Source organism: Hordeum vulgare, chromosome 4H, assembly GCF_904849725.1.
Source record: "Hordeum vulgare subsp. vulgare chromosome 4H, MorexV3_pseudomolecules_assembly, whole genome shotgun sequence".
NCBI lineage: Eukaryota > Viridiplantae > Streptophyta > Magnoliopsida > Poales > Poaceae > Hordeum > Hordeum vulgare.
This window is the reverse complement of record NC_058521.1, coordinates 5,337,110-5,347,432: the sequence shown is the minus strand read 5'-3', so window position 1 is coordinate 5,347,432 and position 10,323 is coordinate 5,337,110.

Sequence of the window (10,323 nt, the reverse complement as noted above, 5' to 3'; positions counted from 1 at the left end):
CATGTGACCTAAAGCCATCTAAATATGAGAAACAAATTAAACTGTGAATGGTGTGTGTTGTTTTGTTTCTTGAATCCAATTTGGCTCCCAGGAACATGCTCATGCATGCCAAAATTATATTTTCAATCAAATGTTTCTTTTTAAATATATGCATGACCACATCCAAATGCTACCCATACATTTTTAGCACCAGCGAAAAAAGGGAGAAAGTAAAACACCAAAATTACCTCAAGTGTAATTTTTAATTATGTTTCACATAAAAGTTATCAAGGACGCTTGCTATCTTTTTGACTTAAACATCTATAAAAAAACATATCAGATTCTTAATATATACTTACCATTTGTTCTGAACTCATATGCTTCTAGAGTAAAAAACAACCCTTAAGATAATGTGGGAAATGTAGTAAAAAAGGAGAAGAAAAATCGTCATGCGAATCAAGACCCATAAACACTATGAAGATGCAAATGAGATTAGATTAGATTTTCTCAACAAAAAAGAGATTAGATAGATTGAAGAAAACTTGATCTAGATCGTTGGTGCAGATTCCTGCAGCTACGATTAAACCTCCCAACTGCTTAGAATCAATTCCCTTGAAAAAAGTCAAGCACACGACCTCTCTGAAGTCAACGATCCGATAGGGCATCGCCGTCAAGAGCTAAGCGGTGTCTAAGAAGGACATGGATTAGTCTCACAACGTAGGAAGTGGAGAGAACTAGCGAGAGATGGGACAACCTCCACGCAAGATGAGATGCGTTGGAGGGGGCTGCCCCTCCACTATTTATAGGCACAAGGGGAGAGGTGGGCGCCATGGAGGAGGGGCTGCCACCTCCTAGGTCGGCCACACCAGGTGAGGTCCCACCCAAAACCCTGGTCGCCCCAAGTGGCTTGGCCACGTTGTGTGTGCCGCGCGGGGGGGGGGGGGGGGGGGGACATCCGGGGCCATGAGGCTACCCTCCCATCTGGGTCTTGCCTTCGGCTGGCCCATGGCGACTAAGCATTTTCAGGAGGCTACGATTTTTTTGGAACCTTCGTATGCCTTCTGGTGTTTCTTTTATTTCCTTCAGACCTTTTCCGGGTTTCTTCAAAACACTTATGTTTCTTCCTGAAACACTTCTTGTTCTGTCTTCGAAACATTTTCAACATTCCCAAATCATTCTTCGGTCCCAAGCTCCTAACATCTAGTACTCAATAGATTGATGACCCTCAAGTGCCCGTAGGTTCGGTAGAGTACATGCATGACCAGAACTCATCCCGTTCAGTGATCAATAGTGGAATCGTGGACATCTATATTGACCCCTGTACCCACACGAATAATTATAGAGTAGAACTATTGTTCTCGTGTGCTTTCCTTTTGCTCCACCTCATGTTAGAAAAATCTGAGGTGGGATTTATCGGCATCGTCGTGAACCAACACTTTATCACTATGCCAATTTCCTCGTTTTGTTCGGCCGGTTTTCCGGGATATAAATTTCCTAGCAGGGCCGGCCCTGTGTTTCGGAAGGCCCTAGGCGAACTCGATAACATGGCCCTGTGTTCTAATATCATACTCCCTTCGTTTCTAAATATTTGTCTTTCTAGAGATCTCACTACGGACTACATACGGATGTATATAGACATAATTTAGAGTGTAAGTCCATTCATTTTGCTCCGTATATAGTCCGTAGTTGAATCTTTAAAAAGATAAATATTTAGGAACAGAGGGAGTATGTATGTATGCATGTGCATGATACATAAACATGTATAAACTCCTAAAATAATAATATATATAACTTATTAAGATAATTTATAACTACATATCTTTAGTTTAAAATTTAATTATAATAATTTGATCGACTCCATCAGCAACAATAATAATCAAATTCTAACTGACTTCATCGACAACAATAACTAAACTAGAAAATTATACATTAAAATAGATGAATACATACTATGAAAGATTGAATTAGAAGATTATTTATTGAAATTTTAAAACTTTGTGTATACTTAAATTGGAAAAAAGATCATGGATGAATAGTTCAATATGCACATACTTTCTGCGTCCCATAATGTAACTGCGTTTTTTGCACTAGTGTAGTATCAAAAATGCTTTTGTATTATATGACACAGGGAGTACTAAATAAGAAATAAATAAATAAACTACTGAAATTGTTAAATTTGGATTTGAGAAATGAATCAAGAACATGGATGCATGCGTACTGACTGTTATGGTGCTCGGTTGCAGACTTGCCGGATGCATACCGTATATGTACTGCAGCCTTGCCAGATGCCAGATGCCCGGGCTGCCGGACTGCACGTAGCGGCGGCGGCGGCCGAGGTTGCCAGGAACCCAGCAGCCACAAGCAAGCCGACGTTTCGCGATCGACGAGAGGAGACAGATGATTAGACGAACTGACGAGATGAAGAAGAACGAGGAGCCGTTCCTTGTATGTCGCGCGAGTCACGTCGTGTGGCATCTGGTTTCCTTTCCTTTGAAAATTGTTTTTACTTATATTTTTGCTGGGCTATGTATATATATACGCTACATCATGGCCCCCTGCTCGCCTGGGCCCTAGGCCGTCGCCCCTGGGGCCATACACCAGGGCCGACCCTGTTTCCTAGCAAATGCCCCTTGTGCTCGCGAGCCTCAGGATTACTGTTAGCTGGTGGACACATCCTTGATACAAAATATCCAAACGTTTACAAACTTTGGAGTACAAGACCATGACAATCTATGGAGTACAACAAAGGTTTCTAGTGGGTGATGGCGGAAACGGTTCATGGATCTCCGGCGTCTAAGGGACTCCATTTTCCAGAGGAACAACTGATACGTCCCAAACGTATCTATAATTTCTGCTTGTTCCATGATCTTTTGGGTGACATTGGTATATGTTTTGCTACACTTTTATATCATTTTACACATATTTGGACCAACCTACTAACTCAGTGCATCGAATGTCAGTTTCTGTCTGCTGATGTCTATTTTGCAAGGGTTTTTGCCCAATTTTCCGAAGCCCGAAAAATTCCAGGAAAAATATATAAAAAATCAGCAAAACAGAAGCTTCCGGAACACCGAAGATGGGCCAGAGGGGGGCCAGGGGATGCCCAGGCGACCTGCTGGCGTGGCCAGGCCCTAGGCCACGCCAGGAGGCCTCTTGGGTGGCCCCACCTCCTCCGGTGCCCTCCTTTGGTCTATATTTAGAGTCCCGAGAGGAAACCCTACAACAACTTCCAGAATCACGAATTTCTGCATCGTTCCGCCGCCGCAGCGTTTCCGAGATCGGGAGCGTCAAGAGACCTCTTCCCGGTACCCTGCCGGAGGGAGGATTGACCTCCGGGAGCTTCTCCACTGCCATGGACGCTTCCCGGACGTGCCGTGAGTAGTCCTCCTTGGACCATGGGTCCATGACCAGTAGCTATGTGATGTCTTCTCTCCAATCTTGTGCTTCAATGGTTAGTCCTTGTGAGCTGCCCTACATGATCAAGGCATATATGTAATTCTCTTGCTATTGCTATGCTCGATTTGTTGGGATCCGATGGATTGTGAGGTTATGTTCAGATTGGTATGAGTTATATGTTTGATTATCCTTTTATATTATGTTCCTTAGTGATTCATGCATGTTCTCCGTTGCTATTTATTGCTTTGGTCGAGTAGTAGATTGTAACTTTAAGAGGGAGCGTTATGAATGATTGTGGGTTCATGCCCCTCGATGTCTAGCTTGAGTGACAGAAACATGAGACTAGGGGATGTGCTATTGCCACCAGGGAGAAAACAACGGTGCTAGTGACCACGGTTGCAAGGATTGTTTACCTTACGCATATTTCGTTAATGCAGTTGTCCGTTGCTTTGAGTTTACATTTTGGATGGGGCTCGCAACTTAATACCCGAGAGATGTTGTGGATAGATATCTCAAGATGGATGAATAGTAAGTAGATGCTGATGAATAAATGGTCTACTTGTCTTGGCGTACTTCCCATTACTATTGAACCTCTAACTATCATGTAGCATAATTAGCATTGCGATGCGTTCACAATTCTGTCAATTGCCCAACTGTGATTTTTTTACCCAAGCATAGTTGTTTATCGTCTTTTGGGAGAGAGACATCACTAGTGAACATCATGTGACTCCGGTCCATATCACGACCATTGTTTACACCTCCAGCATTTACCGTTTTCATTTACTTTTCTGTTGCAATCACTATTACCTTTCCCGCTTGTATTTTGATCCTTTGCAAACTACAAGGCCGGAGAGATTGACAACCTCTGTGTACTCGTTGGGAGCAAAGTTATTATTGTGTGTGCAGGTCCACGTCTTCTGCTAGACAAGGGCAGCGGACACCTACTTGTTGATCCTAGGAGTCCTCCTGATTCGATAAACCTTACAGTCTCCGTGTGAGGGAAAACTTGCTACTGACTACATCTCAACTTTCCACTTGGGGTAACCAACGAGGTGCGCGAAGTATATACATCATCTCGTCATCAACAACTAATCAACAACTAACCTGGATGACTCCTATCTCGCGTGACGGCTAACTCCGTGCCTAGGTTTTGGGGCGGTCATCACAATGCTCCTCTTCAAATATGCAATCTGGCCTAGGGACAAGTCAATGAGTACGTTGAATGTCCTCACAAACATCATGAAGACAGACATAATACAACATGTGAGTTGCATGAGTGAAGTTATTTATGGAATTTCAATCAGTCATAAGATAAATTCATAAATGCAAGCAAGCATGTAATTCATACTAAATAAATAAATAAGTAATCAAAAACTGAAAATAAAAATAAATGGAACATCGGGTGGTAGTCCTTCCAAAAATTCCAAGAAAATTAAACAATCTGATCGGGTGTCTGAAGCGATGCCTCGAAAGGATAATATTGTAAAGCATGCCTCAGTTGGACGTCTGAAACGACGTCACATAAATGGCTTATACGAAGGTAATGAAAGCCATCACAGTCGGGCGTGTGAAACGACACCACGAAAAGGGCTCGTAAAGAAAATAATAACATGAGTGCCATAATCTGACATGTGAGCGACGCCACCTAAAGGGCTTATAAGATAATAATAACAATAATAATCATGCGTGTCATAGTCGGGCGTCTCAGCGACGCCATCTAAAAGGCTTATAAGATAATATTAACAATGAGTATCTAGGAGGTAGAACCATCCCACAGACACTCAAAATTCATATACACGAAGGGGCCAGTCCACAACAAAATATATAATGATCATCCATCATGTTTCATGATTATCATCATGGTTAAATTAATCCTCCGAAGACCGACTCTATGACCGACACTTCCCTATCCCAGACTGTAATCCTTAACCGCGGACACGGCTATCCGGATAGATATTAAACTCTACAGAGGGTGTACTCTTTACCCACGAGTAACATATTTCTTTAGTCAACTAGAGATGTCAACTAATTCCGATTACGGTCTTTGAGTTGAAAACACACCTGACCCGCACACACCAGTTTAACTTTTCGATGCCTGGAATCACCCAAGGTAATCATTAAGTAAAACTCTAAGTGGGGAGACCACAATCTCGATTAGCATGGGATCAACATATTTATACCTCGCGTAAACAGGGGCGCTACCCCCTCGGTTCAACCGGAACACCCATGCCATCGGACCAAGTGGCATGCCTACCAAATGCCTCCGGTATCTTTGACTATGGCCTCTCCGTACGGTGTCTGCCAAAAAAGGGGTTGACGACTTACTGAACCATACCATACCTGTGGCAGGGACAAGTGGTAACCGTACCATACCTGTGGCAGGGACAAGTGGTAGTACAAAACAAGTATGGGGTTACTGAACATGACTCGACCTACGATCGACTCAGGAGGTTTATGTTTTCCCTGCATGGTTAGCTCAATAAATTTGCCTCACAATTTCTCGGAAGAGAGAAAAGGTACCCGAGGGGAATATATTTCCACTTAAGGCCTCGTTTGGTTAAGGGGGATTTGGGAGGTTTTGAGAGGGAGGGATTTCAGGGGATTGGGTGAATCCCTTTCTTTCACCCAATCTTCTCAAATCCCCGGGGCTTTGCTTCCACTAGTCCCTTCAGGCCTCGTTTGGTTAAGGGGGATTGGGGAGGTTTTGAGAGGGAGGGATTTCAGGGGATTGGGTGAATCCATTTGTTCCACCCAATCCTCTCAAATCCCCGGGGCTTTGCTTCCACTAGTCCCCCGAGGAGGGTTTTGAAACACATGGATATGAAGGGATTGAAGGGGAACGGAGGGGATTGGGCTAAGCAAACCCGTCCTACCAAATGGGCGCCCGAGGATCTATGGGGTTTCTGGCCCTCCCGGGGATTTTCCTCTCAAAACCTCCCCAATCCCCCTTAACCAAACGAGGCCTCAAGAGGGTTTTGAAACACATGGATAGGAAGGGATTGAAGGGGAACAGAGGGGATTGGGCTCACCAAACCTCTCCTATCAAATGGACGCCCGAGGATTTGTGGGGTTTCTGGCCCTCCCGGGGATTTTCCTCTCTAAACCTCCCCAATCCACCTTAACCAAATGAGCCCTAAGCGAGTGCGTGGTGACGTGGGGGTCACTACAGTGGGTCCTCCTAGACCATTGGTCAAGTTTGACCAGTTAGCCCGCGTCATCTCCTTCCTCTCGCCGAGCGTGGGCAGAGCTCCGGTGCTCCTCGCCGGCGAACGACGACGACTTTCATGCATCTAGGCACGAAAATGGATCCAGGGGGTTCTGGCGGTCCTCTCGGTGGTCGCCATGGGCGTGGAGGTGGACAGGGTCGTCGGTGACAAGATCCCCGATGGACGGCGACTACGGGTAGAGATTAGCCTCGGCCTACGGTGGTTCCCGAGCTAATCTAGGAGGGAGAATGGATCCGCGGGGTCGAGGGAAAGCTGCTGGGTGCAAGGTCGATGCGGGACTGCTCTAATGGTGTCGAATTTTACCGGAGAGTAGTGACGGTTGCCTCGGCCGAAGGCGAGGGAGATGGCCAACTCCGGATGAATTGGCTGCTGCGGGGGCTTGCTATGGATGCAAGGGGCTATGCAGTGCGCTGAGAGCCCGGGGGCCCTTTTTATAGCGCGAGGAGGTCGGTTCGTTGACGTCGTGGATAAGCACAGCGGCTCACCGCTTCTGTTGCAGGGGTCGACATGGCGAGGCTGGGATGGCGATAGGAGCTTGTGGACGAACGCCGCACTGCTCCAGGGGGCGAGCTGGCGAGCGGAGGCTGCTTGGGCGGTGCTGCCATGGTGCGCGTGGGGTGGGAGGGGGGACGCGGCGCACCGCCAAGCAGCTACAACGGCAGCGCTGCAGGGAGCCACAGGGCGATCGGGGCGACGCCGCGAGCTAGAGAGGGCTCGACGCGACTTTGCGGGCGAGGAAAGGCCAGGGGGCGTGGGGTAGGTAGGGTGCGGCGGCTCGGCGCTGCTGCATGCAATACGCACGCTCTGGCCGCGCTTTGGACACACACCCAAGGTGCTCGACGAATTGCCAGAGCATGCTAGGTAAGTTCAGAGGAGCTAGGCTTTGGCAGGCTGGTTACTAATGGCATGAGGGGGATTTAGGACATGCTCGTTCGGTCAGGGGGTCCAGTCCACAATGCAATCTTAAATTCATGCCAAATCTAGCCATGCACTCCAGGTGCTTGACAAAATGCCAGTGCCATCTAGGGTTCTGTGTTGGAGGCCAACATTTGTAGGATGGGATCTCTCTAGCTGCTGGTAAATATGGTATGGTTAGTTTGGCTAAACGGAAAACTTGGTAATGCAAGTTTTTGAGAAAACATTTCTCGACATAAACTTGAGGTGTTATTTTCATGGGCTTAAAATATGCCAATGGAGCTAAACTCTTGGACTTAAGGGTTTGGTAGGGAGTACCACAAGTAGGAAAAATCTCATAATCACTAGAGCAAAATAAAATAGGGTTGTAGTTCAAACCACTAAACTGGATCACAAGAGAAATAAGGATGGTTTGCTCAAATTTTTCAAAAGGCCAAGGTGGATTTTTGCATAAAGATCTATAGGCATCACATGGCATCTCCAATTTTTTGTGAAATTTTCAAAAGAATATTTAAAATGGCTATAGTGCAATAGATGCCCTTTAAAGAAGTGAAAAGGCCATTAAAAGAATTAAGTTAGGCAAGTTTAATTATATAAATATTTTTCACTGGATTTTTAAATGTAATGAAAAGCTTTCAAATCAAACATCGAGGTCCCACAATATTTTCTAAAAGTTTTTATTTGAAATGATTTTTTTTGAATTTAAAGAAACATGATGATGCTAAAACCAACAGAAAATCCAGAAAATAAAAATGTATGTACCTTTAAAATTTTAAATTAATAAAAACATGATATTTTGGGGCGTTACACATCCGAGACCGCCACTAGCATATACACACTTACCGCCACACGAGATAATAGTTATGGGTCCCTCAACGTCGCGAGTTCCTCCCGAAAGCTATGCGAGATGTCACAATGGAGTGGGCTGATTTTTGGGATGAGCGGCATGCTTGTTGTGTATAGAGAGGTGGGCTTGGTCTCCGACCAGTCACGCAACGTACAAGAGTGCTTGGGGTGATCGGTCGTCGACCCCTTCATGCTTAGGATGTAGACTATCTTGGTAAGGATTATGTGTCCTTTGGTTTAAATACCAAGCCGCTCCAAACCAGACATACGCGTGTCATAATAGTTGAAACTGGTAGACCAAATCATTGTCTTCATCGAGCAACTGATTCTATTTCCTCAACTCTTTGAATTCCTCATATACTTATTGATGAAATTGATCGTTACTATTTGAAGACTTTGACTGAAGACCCAAATCTTCAATCAACTTGTCTTTAGCCTGCTTATCCTGATTACTCGCTACTTGTGTTGTGCGTATGTTTTGTTTCACCATGATGACTTTGCTACTGCCATGTTATGCATGCACTAGAGTACTTTATTCACTCGGTGTATTTTGTCACTTAGAAAATTCCTCAAATAGAAATTCCTCGGTGACAAATTTGTAAAAATCGCCTATTCACCCCTTCTAGTCGATATAACACACTTTCAATTGGTATAAGAGCGAGGTACTCCCTTGCTTTGTGTGATTTTGATTTAACCACATGGAGTTTTAGTTATGTCGACTGCAGGTATGATCATGGTATCCTCTGGTGTCCTACCTTTGATGAGGCGGACTACCCCTACTAGAAGAACAAGATGCGAATGCCTCTTGAGACAATTGACGACGATCTATGGTATGTTGTGGAAAATGGTGTTGCATCAGTCACTCCCACGATCAATGCTGCTGATGTGAAGATATTCAAGCAACTTGACTCCCAAGTGAAGAATATCATATGTGACCATTTGATCAAAGGACAATACGACAGAGTGAGTGCTTTGGAATCTGCGAAGCTTATATGGACATGTTGTCCAAAGTCAACAAAGGGGTTTCAACTCAACGTGACACCAAAGTTGATGTTCTTCACAATCACTTCAACCGCTTCAAAATACTTGATAATGAAAATGATCAACAAACCTTTGATCTCCTCATTGACATACTTCCATGCTCTTTGTGCCACTGACATCACCGACCATAAGGTGGTGAAGAAACTGTTGAGATCTCTTTATTCCTCATTTGACACATTGGTTTTGATGATTCAAGAGCGCGGAGACTACAAGTCACTTGATCTTGCTGATATTCTTGAGAGGCTCAATACTCATGAATTCCGACAAGATGAAAAGGGAGACCTCTATGGGCCAAGGTATGGAAGATCTCGTGCTTTGAAGGTAAAGGCAATTTCCTCATCCGAAGGCGAAGACTCTGATAGTAGCCTTGGTGATCTTGAAGAACTAAGTCAAGTGCTAGCAATGCCCGCGAGGAAATTCCAGAAGTTTTCAAGAAGATGTCGGTTTGGAAAATCTTCAAGAGGTGACGACAAGAGATCATAATCCTCATCTCGCGACCACAAGAAAAGGACTTGTCACAAATGCAAGAAGTCTCACCACTACATTGTTGATTGTCCTCTCTAGGAAAAGGAAGCAAAGAAGAAGAAGTACAAGGATGACAGTGTTGGAAATATGCCCTAGAGGCAATAATAAATTAGTTATTATTATATTTATTTGTTCGTGATAATCTTTTATTATCCATGCTATAATTGTATTGATTGGAAACACAAATACATGTGTGGATACATAGACAAAACACAGTCCCTAGTAAGTCTCTAGTTGACTAGCTCGTTGATCAAAGATGGTTAATGTTTCCTAACCATAGACAAGTGTTGTCACTTGATGACGGGATCACATCATTAGGAGAATGATGTGATGGACAAGACCCAAACTATAAACGTAGCGTATGATCGTGTCAGTTTATTGCTACTGTTTTCTG